Genomic DNA, 19533 nt, shown 5'->3' with positions numbered 1-19533 from the left:
GATAGTCCATATATCTGAAGTTATACTTACAGATTAACTATCATATACAACACAAAGTAGAAGGTATCCAAATCATTCAGAACCAAATATTGTCCTAGGAATACAGTTTACTGATATCAGCTCTTGTCCCGGATACACAGAAGCAATGAAAACTTGCAAATCATTCTTCTTTTTTCCTGATATCCTCAAGGCTTATGTTGAGAAACCCACAGTGATACGCAGACACACAGTAGTGCAAGTAAATCATATCAAATACACCTTATGTAAATACCTTTGTTCTCATAATCCCTAAATTAAAACTTTCAAGCATTAAGTCACCAGATTCAACAAGAGAAATTCTTCTATTACATAAGCACCTGCATAGAAAGAAGAAAGGCCATGGACTTTACAAGCAGTGTTGCTTATGGAAGCAGGAAAAGCTTGTCACAAGAGAAATAACTTAGACAATCTTTTAGAGTTCTTAAATGATAAAAGTACAAATGTTTTACAGGAACTCAAAAGGAGCCATTACTTTTTTTTAAATTTCTGGTAAAAAACACATAACATAACATTTGCCCTTTAAACCATGTTTAAGTGTACAGTTCAGTAGTGTTAACTATATTCACAGTGTTGTGTAACAGATCTCTAGCACTCTTTCATCTTGTGAAACTGAAACTCTACATCGAGAAACAACTCATCTTTTCCCCCCTCCCTGGAACCATTATTTTTTGCTACAAAAAGCAAGGAAATGTGATGGATTGCAACCAGATGTCTGGGCAGTTCAGTAAGGAATGGGATTTCATAAGGCAGTATGGTGCAGGGATTTACCAGTTGGGCTCCTGAGTTGAGCTCGCTGGATCCCAACCCTGACTCTACCAGTTATTATTGGTGATCTTAGGCCATACGACTTGAATCAAAAAGCAAATTAAAATGAACAAATAATCCACAATTGAAAAAGTCAGTAAATGTAATCCAAAATTGAAAGTCAGAATCAAAGCTAAGAGTCAAAAACAACAAGATGTACCATTTATTGATGGTCTAATACATCTCAGGCACTTAAGCTCTTTGCATGCATTATCCAACTTAATCTGCTCTATAATCCTGACAAGCAGGTATTATCTTCTCCATTTAACAGAGAAGGAAACTAAAGGACAGGGGAGTTCCATGCATGAGATAGGTGGCAAAGACAAGACTCAAAAAAGAGAGGTCTGTATGATCACCCTCTTTCCATGACACTTAGGCTATAATGTTTCTAAAATACGACCTGACTGAAAAAAGCAATCCAACAATTCTACTTGAATAACCAGAGACATAGTCATTAGCATGCAAGGTTAAGGTGAAAATGCATAACATTATTTAAGCTATTAATATTTCCAGAGTACTGGCATTTTAACAGAAGTCTTCAATATCTTTAAAAATATAAACTAGAACCCCCCCAAAAATTACTGAGTCAAATCTATAGATAGCTAGGTACTCTGCCAATTCAGCCAACACTTAATAAACCCTGATAAAAACCAAATGAAGGTGGAGATACAAATATGAGGTAAACCCAAGTATCCATGAAGCAGAAGGAGAGAAGATAAGTACACTAATACAAAACAGAACTGTCAGGTAATATAATCGAACCTCAGAGAAGCAGCCATTACTTTCTGTTACGGAAAGCAGGAAATGCTATGGACTGGGCTTGGATGTATGAAGAGAGCAATAAAGAATGACGTTTAGGGCCAGCCCCGTGGCTTAGCAGTTAAGTGCGCGCGCTCCACTACTGGCAGCCCGGGTTCGGATCCCGGGCGCGCACTGACGCACCACTTCTCCGGCCATACTGAGGCCGCGTCCCACATACAGCAACTAGAAGGATGTGCAACTATGACATACAACTATCTACTGGGGCTTTGGGGGGGAAAAAAAAAGGAGGAGGATTGGCAATAGATGTTAGCTCAGAGCCGGTCTTCCTCAGCAAAAAGAGGAGGATTAGCATGGATGTTAGCTCAGGGCTGATCTTCCTCACACACACACAAAAAAATTGCAATATCTAAGGGCAGCAGGAGGATGGTTGCAAATTCAACACACAACTCGTCCCTCTGTTCTACTAACCTCAAAGCCATTTCCTTCCATGACCTATAGTCTTGTTCCAAACAACTACCTGACATCCTAAATTTTAATATCCTCCTAGCCTCAAGGAACCTGCTGAAACATATTCAGCTTCTTTCCTGGCACAGGACTCGGGCAGCCACCCAAATAGTTCCCCAACGTGAATCATCAGTCATCTTTCATTGTCACTGTTATTTTTATTTAATCATTAAGGGTATTAATATCATTCACTGTAGCCAGTGAAGCCCACAACAGGAGAAATCAGCCTGCTTGCTAACCGAGCTACATCTTCAAAATACAATCTGACTGGAAAGTTGTCCTTTCTGGGAACCTGTGAGAATGAGACATATCTCTAAGCTCCCATTCACAATTTTAGTTACAGCCTGCTTTCTTGGAAGGCTTTCCTTAAGGATTAAACTAAATACAAATGACTCTTCCGTGACTTTTTTATAGTCAAAAAGTACAGAGCTGGAAGAGAAGCTTATGATAGTTTAGCCCTATTCTGTCTTTTACAGGTGACTAAACAGATTCAAAACACTGAAGGCAATGTCCACATTCATATAACTGGTTATTACCAGTGACAGAACAAAGAATCTAGGCTGACATGCCTACTACTCTTTTTCCATTACCATGAAAGAAAGCCCACTTACATCTGTCATGCGCACACGTGTGCGTATGAATGAACACACATGCAAGTATGATCGAGAAAATCAAATCACATAATGCCATGTAAAGTAGTTAGCACAAAGTCCTGCACATAGGAGGTGCTCAATACACGTTAGCAATCGTTACTCTTATTAGTATCATTTTAAAGAATACATGAATTACCAATATGCTCTTCTCCTACTTTAGTGAGTCTCTATCATTTCCTGACTATACAAGTTTTCTTAGACCAAAGTGAGTACCAGCACTTGCCATTGTCTCTATCATTCCTCCTTGATTTGGGGTTTTGGATCCATAGAACAACTCATTTTATTTGTGATGTTATGAACTTCTAGAAAGTTATACATTTGTTTTTACCAGGAAACATAAACTAAACAAACCAAAAACTTTCCAAAGTCTCATGTAAATTACCTACAGTTTTAAACTAGTCACACTTTCACTACCCTTTGCGAATGAGAATGAAAAAGTGTTGATTTTATACATACATATACATATATATATGCTTATATTACTTATATTTAATTGCAAGGCTAGATTATCACCAATATGGATGAAGCTAGTTGGGAGAGCCCATCTTATCTACAGAAGAGAAGGGCATAGCTACAGCACTCTAGGACAAGTTTCTCACAGCCCATCTTTCTGCTACTCCCCATATCACTAGTTAAGTGATTCAATACCCAGTAGATGCCAAAACCACACATCCCTCCTCTGGCCATCATGCTAACTCCTGAAATACAGATTCTTATCATATCCAAACACAAAGGGAATAATGGGCAGAAACATTCATTCAATTTCTTTCAGACCTCATACTGGATTGTCATTAGAGGTCTGATGCTTGATTCCTTGACGTGTTCTGGAATTCAAGTAGTTCTTTACCAGCTGTCCACCAACTGCCGTGCCAAGAGCTGTGCCTCCCTGCACACATCTGTGTACTGGGATGGGGGGATTACACAAGAGTCCACACTTAAGATGCTAGAAAACTGCTTCATGGGCAACCATTTGACAACGTAAGGGCAAAAGTATTCAAGTGCTAGCTTGCTGACACAGACCAAAAGGAGTCAAAAAATCCAGAGAAAGAGTTCTTATTCTACTGATGAATATCACCTTTCCACAACACAAGATTGTTTAGAGTAAAAACATTTTGAAAATTGGAGATACCAAACTCAAACTAATTATGAAATATTATATAGCCAGATTCCACCACAATCAAGCCATAAGAATGTGATCTCTATTAGCTGCCAATCAAAAACAAGTATATTTTTCACCCTGCCCCATTCCCCTGAAACCCTGGCCTCTTTCCTAGCAACATGTCTTCACTTCCCTTCTTAGATCATTAGGGTCATTGTTAGTCTCCCTCTTCCCTTTCGGAGCAGTTACTCTGGAAAAGACTACTGAACCTGGGTTCCATATTCATGCTTAGCCCAACTTACTGCCTCACACTCTTCAATCTCATGATAAGGATCACCAAAGGAAGAAAATAGTTCACGTTTATGCTCAACTAATATCACATTTTCCGAGACAACAGGACAAAGATTATGCTTCTAATTTAAAAATGAAGATTTCTGCCACAATTGTGACCAAAAGTTACAGCCTCAAATCTAGAGCTCCTCATTTGTAAACAGCTACAACTTCAAGGGCAGACTTGCTGTCACAGGCAGAATAATGGCCCCCAAAGATGTCCTCATCCTAATCCCAGGAACCTGTGAATATGTTTCCTTCCATATTAAGATGTGACTGAGTTAAGAACCCTGAGATTGGGAGATTATCCTAGACTAACTGGGTGGGACCAATGTCATCACAAAGGTCCTTAAAAGTGGAAGAATAATTTGAAAAACAGAAAATACGTGCTGGTGAGGATGTAGAGAAACTGGAACCTTCGTACATTGCTGTTGGGAATGTAAAATGGTGCAGCCGCTGTGGAAAACAGTGTGGTGCTTCTTCAAAAAAGTTAAATGTAGAACTAATGGCTGACCCCACAATTCCACTCCTAGGTATACATCCAAAAGAATCAAAAACAGATTCACACAGATACCTGTTCACCAATATTTATAGCAGCATCATTCATAATAGCCAAAAGGTGGAAACAACCCAAGTCTCCATCAACATGTGAATGGATAAACAAAATGTGGTATATACACACAATGGAATACTATTCCGCCATAAAAAGGAATCAAGTTCTGAAACATACTACAACATGAATGAACCTTGAAAACATGGTTAAGTGAATGAAGCCAGACACAAAAGGTCAAATATTGTATGATTCCACTTATATGAAATACTAGAATAGGGAAAATCATACAGACGAAAAAGAGATTAGAGGTTACCAGTGGCTGAGGGGAGGGTGGAATGGAGATTACTGTTTAATGGGTAAAGAACTTCTGTTTGGGGTGATGAAGAACTTTGGAAATAGGTAGTGGTGATGGTTGCATGACATTGTGAATTTACTTCATGCCACTGAATTGTACACTTAAAAAATGGTTAAAATGATAAACTTCGTGTTATGGATATTTTATCACCGTAAAAAAAAAATACTTAAAAAAAAATGGAAGAAGAAGAAAGAAGACTGTCAGAGGGAAGAAGTCAGACTGATACAATGTGAGAAGGACTTCACCAGCCAATGCTGGCTTTGAAGATGGAAGAAAGGGGCCATAAGCCAAGGAGTACAGACAGCCTCTAAAAAGGATTCTCTTCCAGAGTTTCTAGAAATGGAGCCAAGCTGAAGGGCTCTATTTTTGCCTAGTAAGACCTCTATCAGACTTCTAACCTACAAAACTATAAGACAACTAAATTGAGTTGCTTTGAGCCACTAAGTCCATAGTAATTTGTTACAGAAGCAATAGAAAACTAATACTCTGGCTGACAATATTTTGGCTCCCTTCCCTCTTTCCACAACACCAAACTCCAAAATTTTCATATCGACTTCTCACTGCCCATGATCAGAGGTATGGTTCCCATTTTATGTGCTGTGGATTCAAATCAATAAAAACCAGCACTTAATTTAATCACAATAGAAAATGAAAAACCTTGAGGGAGCAGATGATGTCCTAAGATTAAATTACTGAAAAATCTAAAAATAAAACTACCAGCTGATGAAGAAGACATGTTATGAAATAAAATTCTATTCTATACTATCCACACAAACACAACAATACTGACACAACTTAGGTTTCACCGCAACATACGTTGATCAGTCTTGATGGAACTGGTTTCAAGAGATCCATAGAGTTCCTCGGACAAGCCCAGCCAAGACAGGCAAGAAAACTGGATAGTCTTACATGGCAGGCCTTCTGGCTTGTGACAAGTCATCTCTGTTCTGCTCCTGGTTTTCTCCTCCACTAGCCTACTACTTAGCTTTCGGCCCTTACACCTCAAAGCTGTGGAAAAGACCATCAGGTAAACTTTTTTATCTATGTGTAAAACATCCTGGTACTAAAAGCACTACTCTAAGTACAGTTTATCATACATCAGTTAATTCAAAAAAACCTGTTAACAAACAAATTGAAGAGAACATGAAAACTAGATAACCAATTTGAAGACTTTAATAAGTAATTAAAATAATGTGTGCAAAAAATACCCTTTATTGTTTTCTACCATTGTTCAGTGCCCTTATCTATTATTAAAACATCTTTCTGATGTTACAGTAAAAAAAAAAAAAAAAACACTACTTCAACGTCGCTGGTATTTCTGTGGTCAAGATCAACCATCAACAAGTTAATTCACACATGATGTCTAAGGGAACACTTTTATATTTAATTTTTTTTAAAGCACTTAACTCCTTAAGATGTCATAAAAACTGAAGAATTTCCAAAATAACTGACATTAAGAACAAAATGATTCAACAACTTCAAAATCTTTTGGAAGGGATCTCTGGCCACATTCTATTTTACTGATTTATCTTTCTGTTCTTGTGACACTGCAAGCCCCTGGAGGAAGTCCCCTTTATAGCCTCAGCAAAGTGCATAACACTCAGGTGGTGCATAACACTTGTGTGCTGAATTCTGCTCAGCCATGCAAGCTGTATTTTGATAAACTAAGGACATCCCACCCCCACTCCGATCTTTTATCTTCTTTTAAACTAATAAAGGATTAGGGCCACAAGAGAACTGTCAAATTGAACCATCATCTATTTGCATATTTAATAGTATACAACTACTACTAACAATGTCTATTCCAATCCTGTAAGGAAAAAAAACATCATTTATAGGTCCAGAATGTACCTTCTCCTCTCATCCTCCAACTTGCACCTGATCTGCCCTTTCTATAGCCCCCACTCCATCCTTCTCTACCAAAATCTACACCTCCCTCTCAGTCCTGGGTCTCCCATATACTATGCTTAGAATTGCCTTTTCTATGTACTTTTCCAGTAGTACTTGCCTTGGGGACCAAACATGATCATATATGTTGTTCTACCATTCCACATGTGTAGGCTTTCTCTCCAATGAGAGAGAAAGTTCTCTGGCATACTACGATATCTCCACAGTACTCAGAACATGTACAGACACATAACACACATTTAATAAACATTTAAGAGTTAAGCAAAACTCCCACAATACCAGTAAAACCAAAACCTTCTGGTGTTTGGTACAGGGTAATTTAGACTTTATACATGCAAAACAATTATGACATTAATAACAGATTATTTATTAAACAGCTGAACTAAATCATATATTACAAACATGAACCCTTAGACACCTTGGTAACAGGTATCTTTTGTTTGGGGTGTAGGTTTTCAATCTTTGTTGTTTTTATTTAGGAGAGTATTAAGGTTCATGTGAAATAAAATCCATGTCATCTGAATTATTCCTGGTTTTATATTCTCACATTGCAGTGATGTGTTTTAGGCATAAAGTACTTCCCAAGTGTATGATCTGGTCTCAGTCTAAAATGAGGAAGAATAGTGCATTCTTCACTGTATGCAGCAAGCAAAGCAACAAGAACAAAACACTGTCCAGGGAAAGCAAACACCTACATTTATAGACAACGAACTGCTGGGAAGCAGGCCCCAGGGTGTGCACTACTCAATTTTAAGTGCTAGACTTGGCTGTGTGCAAGAAAAAGAAACGAGAAAGCACGCGAGAGTAAGATGAAAAAGGAGGGGGTGCCAGAAGGATGTGACTATTGATTCCCTGTGCCTCTCAGCTGGGTAAACCACCACAGTAGGCCCAGGGGACATGACCCTGGCTGCTGAACTCAGTACACCCACTCGACATGTTCTGGATGTAAACACTTTTCTGTTTCCTACAAAGCAGTGTTATGATTCTCCAAGAGAGCTATAAGTATTTGGAAAAATGCCAAAATACTACAGTGGCTATTTAATCTTTGCATTCTTACATTCTGTAACAACTCTACTCTCTCCACTCAAGAAAGAAAGCATACCCAACTCACAGGAACCCATTTATCCTACTGCGAATTAAACCTCAAATTCAAGTCCTAAGGACCCCAGAGATAATGCAATGCAATTTATCCAGTAACCTCTACCCAACAAGTCTGCCAACTTGAAGTGTGCTCTGATTTGGATCTGTCTTCTTCCAGAGAGAAATTCAACTCCAAGTGTAAATTAACTGCTGTTGGACACTAAGCTTTCAGGACAAGTGACAGGGTCAAGAGAACTTGCAGTCTGTGACTTTAAAAACTACCTAGTACTTACTCTACTTCCTAAATGAGTCTCTAAAACCTGACCCTGAAATACAGTCCTCCACACACTTTCCTATCTCAGGGTCTCTTGCCTTAGTGCTGCTGCAGTGTTCCATCCTAGTGAGCTGGCCCACTGACAAATAGGTCCATTCATTCTCCCTTTCTCTCTTCTATACATATATTTCTAAATGGCAAGCACAATATATTCTCTGTTATTCCACATTGTTGGGCAATAGAGACACTGTTTAATAGAGAGGTACCACACATACCATGATTTTCAAACGAACAGGATTTATCAAAATATATTAACACAAAAGCCATATTATCATAACAATCTTTTTTTAATGACTCTGAAAGAACTCCAGGATTTTATGATGTCTTCTGGTCATCCCTATAAATTACAATGATAAGCTTTGTGGTTGGAATCACTAAGGCCTGGGTTCAAATTCCAGTTACTAGCAGTTCATTTGGGCAAGTAACTAAATTTCTGAGTCTCGGTGTCTTCATCTGAAAATGAGGACAAAAGAACCTACTTGTTAGAGTCATCATGTAATGTGCACCTCTCATGGCGGAAGACACACAGACAGCAGTGTGGTGTCTACGGAAGAGATTGTAGCTGGGGACAAAGATTCTAGTCTTCAGAAATTAAAAAAAGAAAAAGGAAGACAAACTTGAGTTTACATCCTAGAACTGAAACTACTCACTGTATGTTCACTAGTTAAGTCACTACTTAACTTTTTAACTTAAGTTTCCTAGCCTGTAAAACGGGGATTTTATCTACTCCAGGGGGATTTCCAGAGGAGCCTGATAAAAGAGGCTTTATACAGTAGGGTCACTATGAAAATTAAAAATTAAATGAGTGAACACATGTAAAGTGTTGCATTGAGCTCAGTGCCTGACATAATAAGGGTTCAATAAACTTCAACTATTGAGTATCAGAATCCAATGCAACCAAATTCAAGACAAGGGAGGGGTGAAAGATAGGAGCATCTTAACTTCCTGAACATAATGTCTTTGAGACCTTCTCAAATACATACATACATAAGAATTTCTGGTGCTCTACATACAACGCATGTTTAGCTAATAGTCCAAATGATGAACTTAAGCAAAATGTCTAGATCTGTGGTTCCCAAACTGAGTGCCAAGGTATCCCAATACACTAGTGAACTCACAGAAAAACTGTAGAATTATTTTAAATTTCTGAAGGAAGCAACAAAATTCAAAACCTACTGACACCACGCTAACTACTACCCTGAAATAGTTCACAGTTTTCACATTAAATCATACTACATTCCTTTCCCTGATGGCTTACCTTTGCAAAGTTGATTTTTCGGCACCCGCTGTGATAAAAAGCAAGTAAGAGGAGAAAATAAATATCAAACAGGAAATAGGGCTGGTAGTATCCAATCTCAATTTCAAGGTTTGAGAAGTTGAGAACAAAAGCACATATATCTATACATAACTGTGATTTTTTTAAAAAAATACAATGAAAGTATTTTTTCCTTCAATTTACATTATAATATTTTTTTCAAATAGCCACTAAGTTATTAGGACATAAACACTACAGTTGTTTGGACATAGATACTTAACAAACAGAGCAGTTAGGTGTTTCTTTTGGCCTAGGGGCACCACATAAAATTACTAAGACACTAAGGACACTGTGAACTGCGCAAGCGTGGAAACGTCTGCTCTAGATTATACCTCCCTCTCTCTCCCTATCACATCAGATGTTACTGCTTTTGGAAATGCTCTAAAATAAAAGGACCTCTAAAAAGAATCTTAACCTTTCATCTTAAGCCATACATGAGAATTTATCACAAGAGTTGGATGAGGTTGACTTGAGAAAAATAAATATACATATTTTTCAACTAGATAAATAAAATTTTTTCATTAAAAAAAGAGATTTCCCTAGGGGTTCCATTTAACAAAGTGTCCCATAATATGCAGCCCTAATCACCTTGGCAAATAAACTTCGGTCTAGACAAATTTTTTCACATGTAATTTCTGAAGAAATCTTTCAGGCTAAACACTGTGTTTCAAAACCATTTGATAGAACTTGGTTTTATCAGAGAGTGTTATTCTGAATGCCTGTTGTCCTGACATAATTATTAACAGTGCCTCCTTTCACTCTCAAAAGCACTCCAATTTGGATGATTAATGACATGGCCACCCTAAAGGCAATTACATGCTGAAGAAATTAAGATATGAATGTCTATTTGGAGCTAAGCAAGAATGAAAATTATAATACTTGGCTTTCAGTTTTTAAAAATCTCAATAGCAGACACTCAAAGACCAGGCTGGAACCAGATAACCCCTAACATCCTCCTTCTAATCCTTCAGTCCTGTGACTCTGAAGTCACCAGGGTAGACAGTGAATCAGCACTTCCAGCAGCCAAAGCTATTGATGAGTTAGGCTGTGCACATTGCATATGTAGGCATGTTCCAATAAGCTATTAATAATTCATAATAATAAGCCAAGTAATAACTTGGCTTTACCTAAAAGAAGAAAATACCATAAGAAAAGCAATTCATGAATTCTAAATTCTCATTTGTTCAAAACTTTTTCATATTTCATTTTAAAAGAGCTACAATTGGATCTTTTCACTAATTCTACCAATTTTTTTCTTTGTAACTCTCCAACTGCCCTTAAGCAAACTCTAATTGCTTTTTTTCATACAAAAATAAACAACATTTCTTATATACCAACACTATATTTTCTTCCCAAGAAACTCAGTGACTGGATAGTTTTCACACTATTTCCTGTTCATTAAAAATGAAAGATGCAAAGACTTTTCCCCCCTCACAAAACCTCCCATGCTTTAGGGGAAAAAAAAAAGATCTTCTGACTTAGTGAAATACAGACTCCTAAAAAATAAACATACTCATGCCTGACTTTCCACAACATCCAGGACAGAAATAATATAAATAATTTCAGCTAAATAGAGGGAAATATCAGGCCATATCCTCACTCAATTTCTGAAGAATTGTGCTTCAAATGTGATACTATTTCATGACAAGATTAATTCACTGGTATCATCCTTGCTTTTTCCTACACTTCAGTACTTTCTATATACTTAAGGCCTAAGATGAGGGTGAAGACAGCAGCATTTCCCAAATGTCATCAGAGAATTAATATGCAGATATGCACATTCCCAGGCCCAGTGGTACTGCCTCAGGAACCCACTTCTCTTACAAGTCTCTGGGGAAATCTTCACCTCTGAGATCTACCAATAAAAAGGTGTCTCAGTGCATAAACAAGAGAGGCTTACAACCAGTGAATAGCCCCTTTACTCATTTCTCACAATTTTGAGCATGAATGTGTATTTTATTTAAAAAAACATATGATGAGAAACAGCTATGAGGGAGACAGACTGGACAGATTTTTAAGAAGTCATTCTGTATGTGAGTAGGACAAACCAGGAGAAAGGAGCTACAAATCAGAAATGGACAAGCCGCTCCTCACTGTGCAAAGTGTGCCAACAGGTCACCTACCAGAGGCGAGGGTCGACTTTCAGTTGCAAGGAACATCTTGGCTCTTATTTTAACAATTTTTCTCTCTATACTATACCTCCTTCCCCAAATCTGTCTGATCCTTAGTAAAAAACTTCCATCAACTCATTCCTATCTGCAGTTCCCTCCTTTCCTAGCTTAGAGGCTATGGTCCAGGTAAATAACATTCTTGGTAACACACTCAAGTTTCTTGCTCCACCAGCTGTCTTTTCAGTGCAGCCATCTGACAAACCCGTAAACCTAGACAAACTCAGTTACCAACTCTGCCTCCTGGTACGTAAGCAGCTGAGCACCGCTATAGAGTACCACCCACAGACCGACTGGTAACTGTCTGTCTATGGTAGACCAACGTCAAACGTCTCTCAACACTGCCCAATCATCCTCATGTCTCCGGTCAACTCACTGTGCACACACGCTACATCAACCCTTTCCCAATCTCTCCAAACCTCCAACCCCTCATTTTATCTTCAATGGAGCCTCACTCTCTTTAACCTCACAAAGGAAACAAACACCCTTACACCAGAACTCTACTTCCTGCTATGAAACTTACAAACCTTACATCTGTCCCCTCCTCCTCCACTCTCCTCACAGTAAAATAAAGGAAGTAGCTCTTCCTATCTTGGGAGACCATTCCCTTCTATATTCTCTACCCATAGGGCCATTGTGAAAATAAATGTTACACTCTGTGTATTGCAAAGCACGGTGTGTGGCATATTAAACACTGTTAAATAAACAGTAGCTGTTTTCACTATTAAGATTTCCAATACAGCTGTGACCAAGTGGGCACTCCAAGGATAAAACAATCCATCCCATATTTGAGTAGGGAGAGAGATTCAGATAAACACGTACTTCAAACAAAATTCACACTACTATCACCTTCTCCTAAACCTGAGCAATAACCCAAATATTCATCTCCACAAGAAAAATGTACCTTATAGCCTAGAACGAGGAACCAAGGCGTAAAATGTTAAGGCACCAATGTTTTCTTGCCTTTGTTGATTTTCAGATTACTCAGGCCTGTTTATAAATGGTGAGGCCCAAGAGTGAAATCCACTACCATACTCTCCTTTCCATACTTGTTTAACACAGTCAGTTACTAGTTTCTCTTTCAGGAAATTATAACTTATGAAATTTAAATGGACTAGAATATTTGGATCACATTTAAAGTGTACACCGTACCTTGCTGCCAATATCTAAATCACAGGGCGCCCAGGACTCCATGAGAGAAACAGCACAGTGTGCACATTCATGAGACCCACACAGTAATCTTCCCTCTAGATGAAGGAGGCTTGGCCATTAATTTTTCAAAAAAAAAGCTGGACAAATTTATACAAAGTGAAACAGAATACCCAACTTGCTAAAGCCAGGAACACAATCAGGCTCTTTGCTCGTTTCTACGTAAATATTTCTAAAACCCTCTCACTCACAACCCTGCACAGCCTGGGGAATTTCACTTCTCAGGCACCAGAGCGAGCCCGCTGGTTCAGAGTCTCTGTACTGGCTGCTCATTCAAGATAATTTTTAAAAATGAATGGAGCCTTGGTTACCATTTCCATCAACCCATCTGGAGTGCTCGATATCAGCTCATAAGGAATTATGCTTTTAAGGTATAAGACATGTCTTTGAGAAAATTCAGAGATCTATTTTCTGAGTTACCTTTAGGAAGGTCATCCTTCAAGTTTAACTGAATGTAGGTAAAAGGTACCCCCCGCCCCCAGCCTCCAGCTAAGTCATTTGATAAAAGCAATTACATTCTTACACCAACAATATAGTAAGGACAAAAACTTCAGATTAAAAAAATAATCTCTAAATTAAATAAAGTTAGCTTTAAGAAAGCATATTACATCATGGACTTCTATTTAGGAACTACTGACCTACAAGGTTTGATTGCAGAGGCACCAAGGGCCTACAGAGGTGTTTTTATTGCCCACAAAACTTAAAACTGAAATGTTATGAGATGTGGAAGATTTCATATAAGAATCCAAATGTCCACCTTCTCATAAAAATCTGGAAGGCCTCACAACACTGGCCTGCCTTGCCAGTGTAAGCTGAAGCCAAGTGGCGCCCGCCCCTTGGTCAGGCATTTACTCTCTGGATTGCCAAGGCCCCATCACTCCCTTCTATCTTAAATCCAGGCAGTTTTACTAATTTAAGGGACCTACCTCACTCCTGTAGACATCTGGGTTTTGAGCTCTGTTTTAAGGCATTGTTAGGGTCCTGGGGAATGGTAGAGGGTAGGGGATCTACTTGAAGCTGTTAGCAGCTGTTGATTCTTTGGCAGAACAAAATCTCAGGTCGTTTCTGAGGACAAGGTTTTGAGGGGTTAGATGGGAAGGTTTAACTAACCAGGTGCTGGGGACGTAAGCAGACAAGGAAGAGAACAGAAAGAACAAGAAATTTTACCCTCCAATCGATTTTGCCTGGGGCCAGTCTTGTTTTTCTTTTTGATAAAAGTCATGTTGTGGAATGAGAATCAGACTGATTTCTTAATCTAAGTTTATTTGAGAGGACAATTTAGTTCTCACTCTCCTGCTCTCTTGGTGGGCCAGAAATATCCAACCGTCCTTATCGCGGTTTGTCAATTTTCCTCTGGGTGTTTCCTATAAAAACATGTTATCTTCAGAGATTCCCCCACCCAAGTCGTCCTACTCTGAAGTTGGCACTGTCTGATTCACTGTTCTGCTTTTCTTAACATCGGGTGAGCTCTAATAAAGTAAACTCAACATTGCTTCAGAGGTCAACGTTCTCTCTCCCGACTGTGCAAAAGAGAAAGCAGACAGACTTCTTTCTTCCAGGCTGGAGGGAACAGGAGAGTGAAACTCAGATGAATTCTTTAGTGAATCCAGAGTTGGGTTTTGAGCAACACAGTACAACTTAATTCTCCCGAAACCATTATCAGGAGAACCAAAAGCACCAGATTATCAAAATAACAAAATAAGAATTTATAACTCAATGTGCTGCTAGCTAACCTACGCACGCATGGTTGTGTTTTTGTGGATCATATGTATTCGAGGCTGGTGCCACAGAAGAGAATCTTGTTAGAATCACAAGCCTGGAAGGCTGATGACCAAGCCATCCAACTATCTGCCGGTAGAACCCTATTCACACTCCAGCTTTCTGATATGGATTAGAACCTATTCAAGTTTAAAAGACATACATCCTGAAAAAGCCTGTACTAGGCCCCGAGTGACCTATAACAAAGCCAGGAAATCCTTTCACAAATTAGGCACTTTCTCACTTCTCTCTAATCTAGTGATTTCTTAGATTTAGATTTTAGGTGACCTAGTTATTAACTAGGTCATGGTTATGAAAAGTTCTAGAGCTGTGTTTTATAAAGTCCAAGACCTCAGGAACCCCAACGATCCAAACACTCAGCTGTCCTCCAAAACAAGTCAAAGGCCGGCAGAGAGAGGGGCACCAGGCTTCAGAGCTCTCTCAGGACTCGGGACCGTCTTAGGAAAATCATGTCAATGCAAATTCGGACCATTCATTTGTTCATTTCATTTTTCTGGAGCTTCAACAGATTTTTAGCTGTGAATTCCACTGAGCCTGAAGGGACATCTCACATGCTGATCCTGTAGGATCTGGATTCTCATCATTAATACTTTTGCAATGGACAGACTTTTACTCCTCAATCAGGCTTAATGGGAAACATAGCTCACCAAGCTCCCAGAGAAGAAAAGCTGTCGATTAACTCTCAGTTTTTCTATTTAAAAGGATGCCATTGGCTCTCCCTATCCTGCTCGGTTTATAAATAACCAAGGATCTCTTTTTTCATGCTTATTGCCTTACAAAAAGCCACACATTCATCCTATAGGCCTTTTATGTTTACAAAGATGCCAAATTCCTTCACTAACCAAGTTGAATAAGCATCCATTCCTTCCCTTTCTGAAGCAGGCAGAATTTTCCATGTTTTCAATAGTACACATAAATGGTAAGATCTTTGAACATTCAGGTAAGTTTACCTACTTGTCTTTCATTTTATTCCCTTTGAGGATCTCCAAAACTCTCTATTCTCAAGATGCTAAAGAAAAAGAGGAGGAAAAACACTCCTGCTTTAAGAACAGCAATATATTTTCCAAAAATTATGCAGAATAAGAAGAAAATATAAGTCACACAAAAACCATGCCAGCAGCAAAACTGAAGACAAAGAGTGAAATGCAGATCTGAAAGACTAATGTAATCATGTTACATGTTGTGACAACACAGAAATAATACAACTAAAAAAAACGGAAGAAGGGAGAGGGAAAGAGGAAGGAGGAAAATTAAGCTCATTGATTGTTGTACAGGAAATGGGTAAGAATTAAAGAATATCGTTAAAAACTGACAAACCAGATACTATAAGGTGAAATAAGAAACCAGTGGCTGATGAGGGCATTGTTGAAAAAGGTAAGGTACAAAATTAACCATTAGAACAGAAATTCAAACCTTCCTAACTACCAAAAATAAATTTTTTAACAAATTAAAGAACAAAGACTATACATCTCATAAACAAATATAACAATTCTTTTTTCTCAATGTTATTATAATATGTAAAGTGTAAAAGAGTACCTATGGTATGCTACCTGGTAAAGCAGAATTCTAAAATAGCCCCCAACATTCCTGCTCCCTGGTGCACATGTCTATACAATTTTCTCCTCTGGAATGTGGGCAGGATTCACGAACATGACAGAAATCATTCCCGTGATTAGGTTACATTACTGGTGAAGGGAGATTATCCTGGGTTGGTCTGATCTAATCAAGTAAGCCCTTTAAAGAGAGTCTAGAGTCAGAGGAAAAAAAGAAAAATTCAAAGCAGCAGAGACCCTCTCCTATTGGTCTTAAAAAATGGCAACTTGCATGTTGTGGAGAAGCCCATGTGGCGGGGAATGGTGGGGAGCTTCTGGGAGATGAGGGCTTCAGTTACACAATTGGAAGGAAATGAATTCTGCCAACAACCAGTGAACTTGGAAGAAGACCCTGAGCCTCAGATGAGACTGCAGCCCTGGCTGACACCCTGAGTTCAGCCTACTGAGACCATGAGCAGAGGACCCAGCTAAGCCATGCCCAACCCCCTGACCCAGGGAAACTTCGAAATAATAAATTTTTGTTGTTTTAATCCACTAAGTTTGTGGTAATTTTTTTTGCAGCAATAGAAAACACACCACCTTTCATATAAGAAAGGAGGAGATAAGAAAATACATATGTGTCTACTGATTTGTGCAAAAAATATATACAGGAAGGATAAACCAAGAAGTAATGGGATTATTTACCTACAAAGAGAAGGTGGGAACGGGGTGGAAAGAGTGGGGGAATGGGAAGGAGGTAGAAGGGATGAGGGGGAAATGACACCTTCTGAATACACTTTTCTTATGATTACAACTTTTAGAACTATGGCAGTATTTCACATAGCCTAAAAATAAATAAATAATTAAAATCAACCAGGATGTGGCAGGAATCAAAATGAAATAAGTCAGTAATAAGTGAACTTAACTGTATAACAAATAAATAACAAAATCCCACCAAAGTGGATAGAGAAGAAAAGAACTAACCTGAATAACTTTGAAAACAGTAGTTTGTATATTTTAATGCTTGAGACAAAAGAAGTGTACACAAATAGTCTATTCTAGGTAGTAAATTTGTTTCTCATAAGGATATGTGTCAGCATTCTGAAACTACTTTATGTGTAGTCTAGGATTGTACAAATAAGTAAATACATTGTGGTTAATGAGAGCCAGGTTTCTCATCTTCAGAGAAAGGAGTTATAAATAAGTGAGAAAGCTAGTAAGAACCCTGTGGTTTATAACATAAAGATGTGCATGTGTGTTTATACACATAGATATTCCCTAGCTCTATCTGCTGAGAGGACCTAGAAATAATGATGTCTCAGTAGCAAGGAGCACGCTGAGCACCCAGATTTTGGTTTCTATATACCTTTCTCCAATAAAAGGAACTAGAGCTTCCTAGAAAAATGGCTTATGCCAGGGCTGGAGCAGGAAAAACTCAAGATGAGCCTGGAATATCTATGGTGTCAAAAAAGTAAGAAATTGGTCCCCCAAAATGATGAGAACACGTTAAAAGAACACAGAGCCGATCTTCAGGGGCTCCCAGTGACCACATCTGGAACAATTTGAGCAACACAAAAATTAATGATAGTAACAGGTTCTAACCCATAGAATCAATATCCATAAGTCCACACTGATATAAATAATTGAATAAATAATGAGGGGAAAAGGAACGCCTCTTTCTTATAGTAGAATTCCAAATAATACATGAAAGAGGGATGACGGAAATAGAAAAATCACTATTTGGCAAACACCACAGCAATAACTGTCTCAGGCAGAGAATCAGTGGATGCTAAAATTAATGCACAAAAGTAGCAGCTTCAGAACAGCTATCCACGTCAATTTCTAGTTTAAAACACTAAACAAGGCATCCCTGTCAATTGGCATTTAGTATATGCTGCCTGTAGGTGTGTGTGCACGCACATGGGTGTGCATGCATGTGCGTACGTGTGTACTGCCACCTCAACTTGGAGGCTTTTACAGCATGAATATCTTATCTATCTTTACAGTCTCCATGTCTGGTAATGTGATCCTCACAGAATAGGAACATGATAAAACTTACAGATGATATGTGCCTGTTACATCAGAGGGATTACCTGAAATAACAATGGAACTCAAAGGATTCTTTAACCCTGAAGGACTCTCCAGGACACTCCTGTTGCCTCTTAGTATTGTTTTTAATAAAAGCTTTTCCTAAAAGAACTCTGAACTCCCCTTTACATTTACAGGCTTTGTAAAGTATAGAATAATAAAAATGGTAAGCAGGCAGTATAGCCAAATAGGGTGTTCCAATGCTGAATTTCCAGGTGTCATCTATTCCTGAGAGCAAACTTTTTCCTTTTGTTAATTATATTGAGCTGACTTTGTAGGGGTGACTCCTTTGTTCTGACTGTATTGACTGTTCCATTTGCTTCCATGTGGACTCTACTTGCCTTCCACACACACTATCTATAACGTTAACAGGTGTACAATAAGTATTAGTCACATGAATAAAATCTGCATAGTCCTGATCATGCGCTTTCAGAAGCAACAGTCCCAAAGCGGTACCAGGTCACTTTTCTAACAGGCTGATAACCTTACGGCTTACTTTGACAATAGCCAAGGGACATGGGAAAGGGCCACCTCAGAAAACTTTTGATTTTGAATGGAATTTAAAGAGCAACCTGAAATCATCATGCAATTGCTTGGGAAAAACTACTTTACCATAGTGGTGTTAAAATCTTTCAAACAAGTATTAATTAAACCAAAATGACAGTTCTCAGATCAAATTAATATCGCTTCTCTCTGAAAGGAGAGAAACTAGTAGCAATTGGAGAACTTTTTATTTAGTACCATGTGTTGCTTAAGCCAAATTTAAACACTACTGAAACACGAAAAATACAATTACACATCAGCTCTGCAACACTGCAGCAGTATTGTTATGGTAGTAGTTTCTCTATAAATTTCACTCCCATCTCACTTAGTGCTATTTATAAACCCTGTTTTACAATCAGGTGCCTTCTGAATTTAATTGCTTTTTGCCAGCTTTTTCTCTAGTTACTAAAAAGATACTTGTTATTTGGGGTCAGATCCTGAGAGTAAATAGGAAGCACAAAAACATAGAGGTCAAAGG

General features: G+C 38.4%; 1 protein-coding gene across 6 annotated transcripts in view; it reads right to left on the bottom strand.

Annotated features, from left to right (window-relative positions):
• FMNL2 (formin like 2) overlaps window positions 1-19533 on the bottom strand; it is a 295947-nt gene that overhangs the window by 128730 nt on the left and 147684 nt on the right. The gene's annotated exons all lie outside the window — the stretch shown is intronic.

The sequence above is a fragment of the Ceratotherium simum genome, chromosome 9 (genome assembly GCF_057802395.1).
Source record: "Ceratotherium simum simum isolate JZ-2026a chromosome 9, ASM5780239v1, whole genome shotgun sequence".
Lineage (NCBI taxonomy): Eukaryota > Metazoa > Chordata > Mammalia > Perissodactyla > Rhinocerotidae > Ceratotherium > Ceratotherium simum.
The sequence above is the reverse complement of the archived record's forward strand: the minus strand, read 5'-3'. Positions and strand labels throughout refer to the sequence as shown.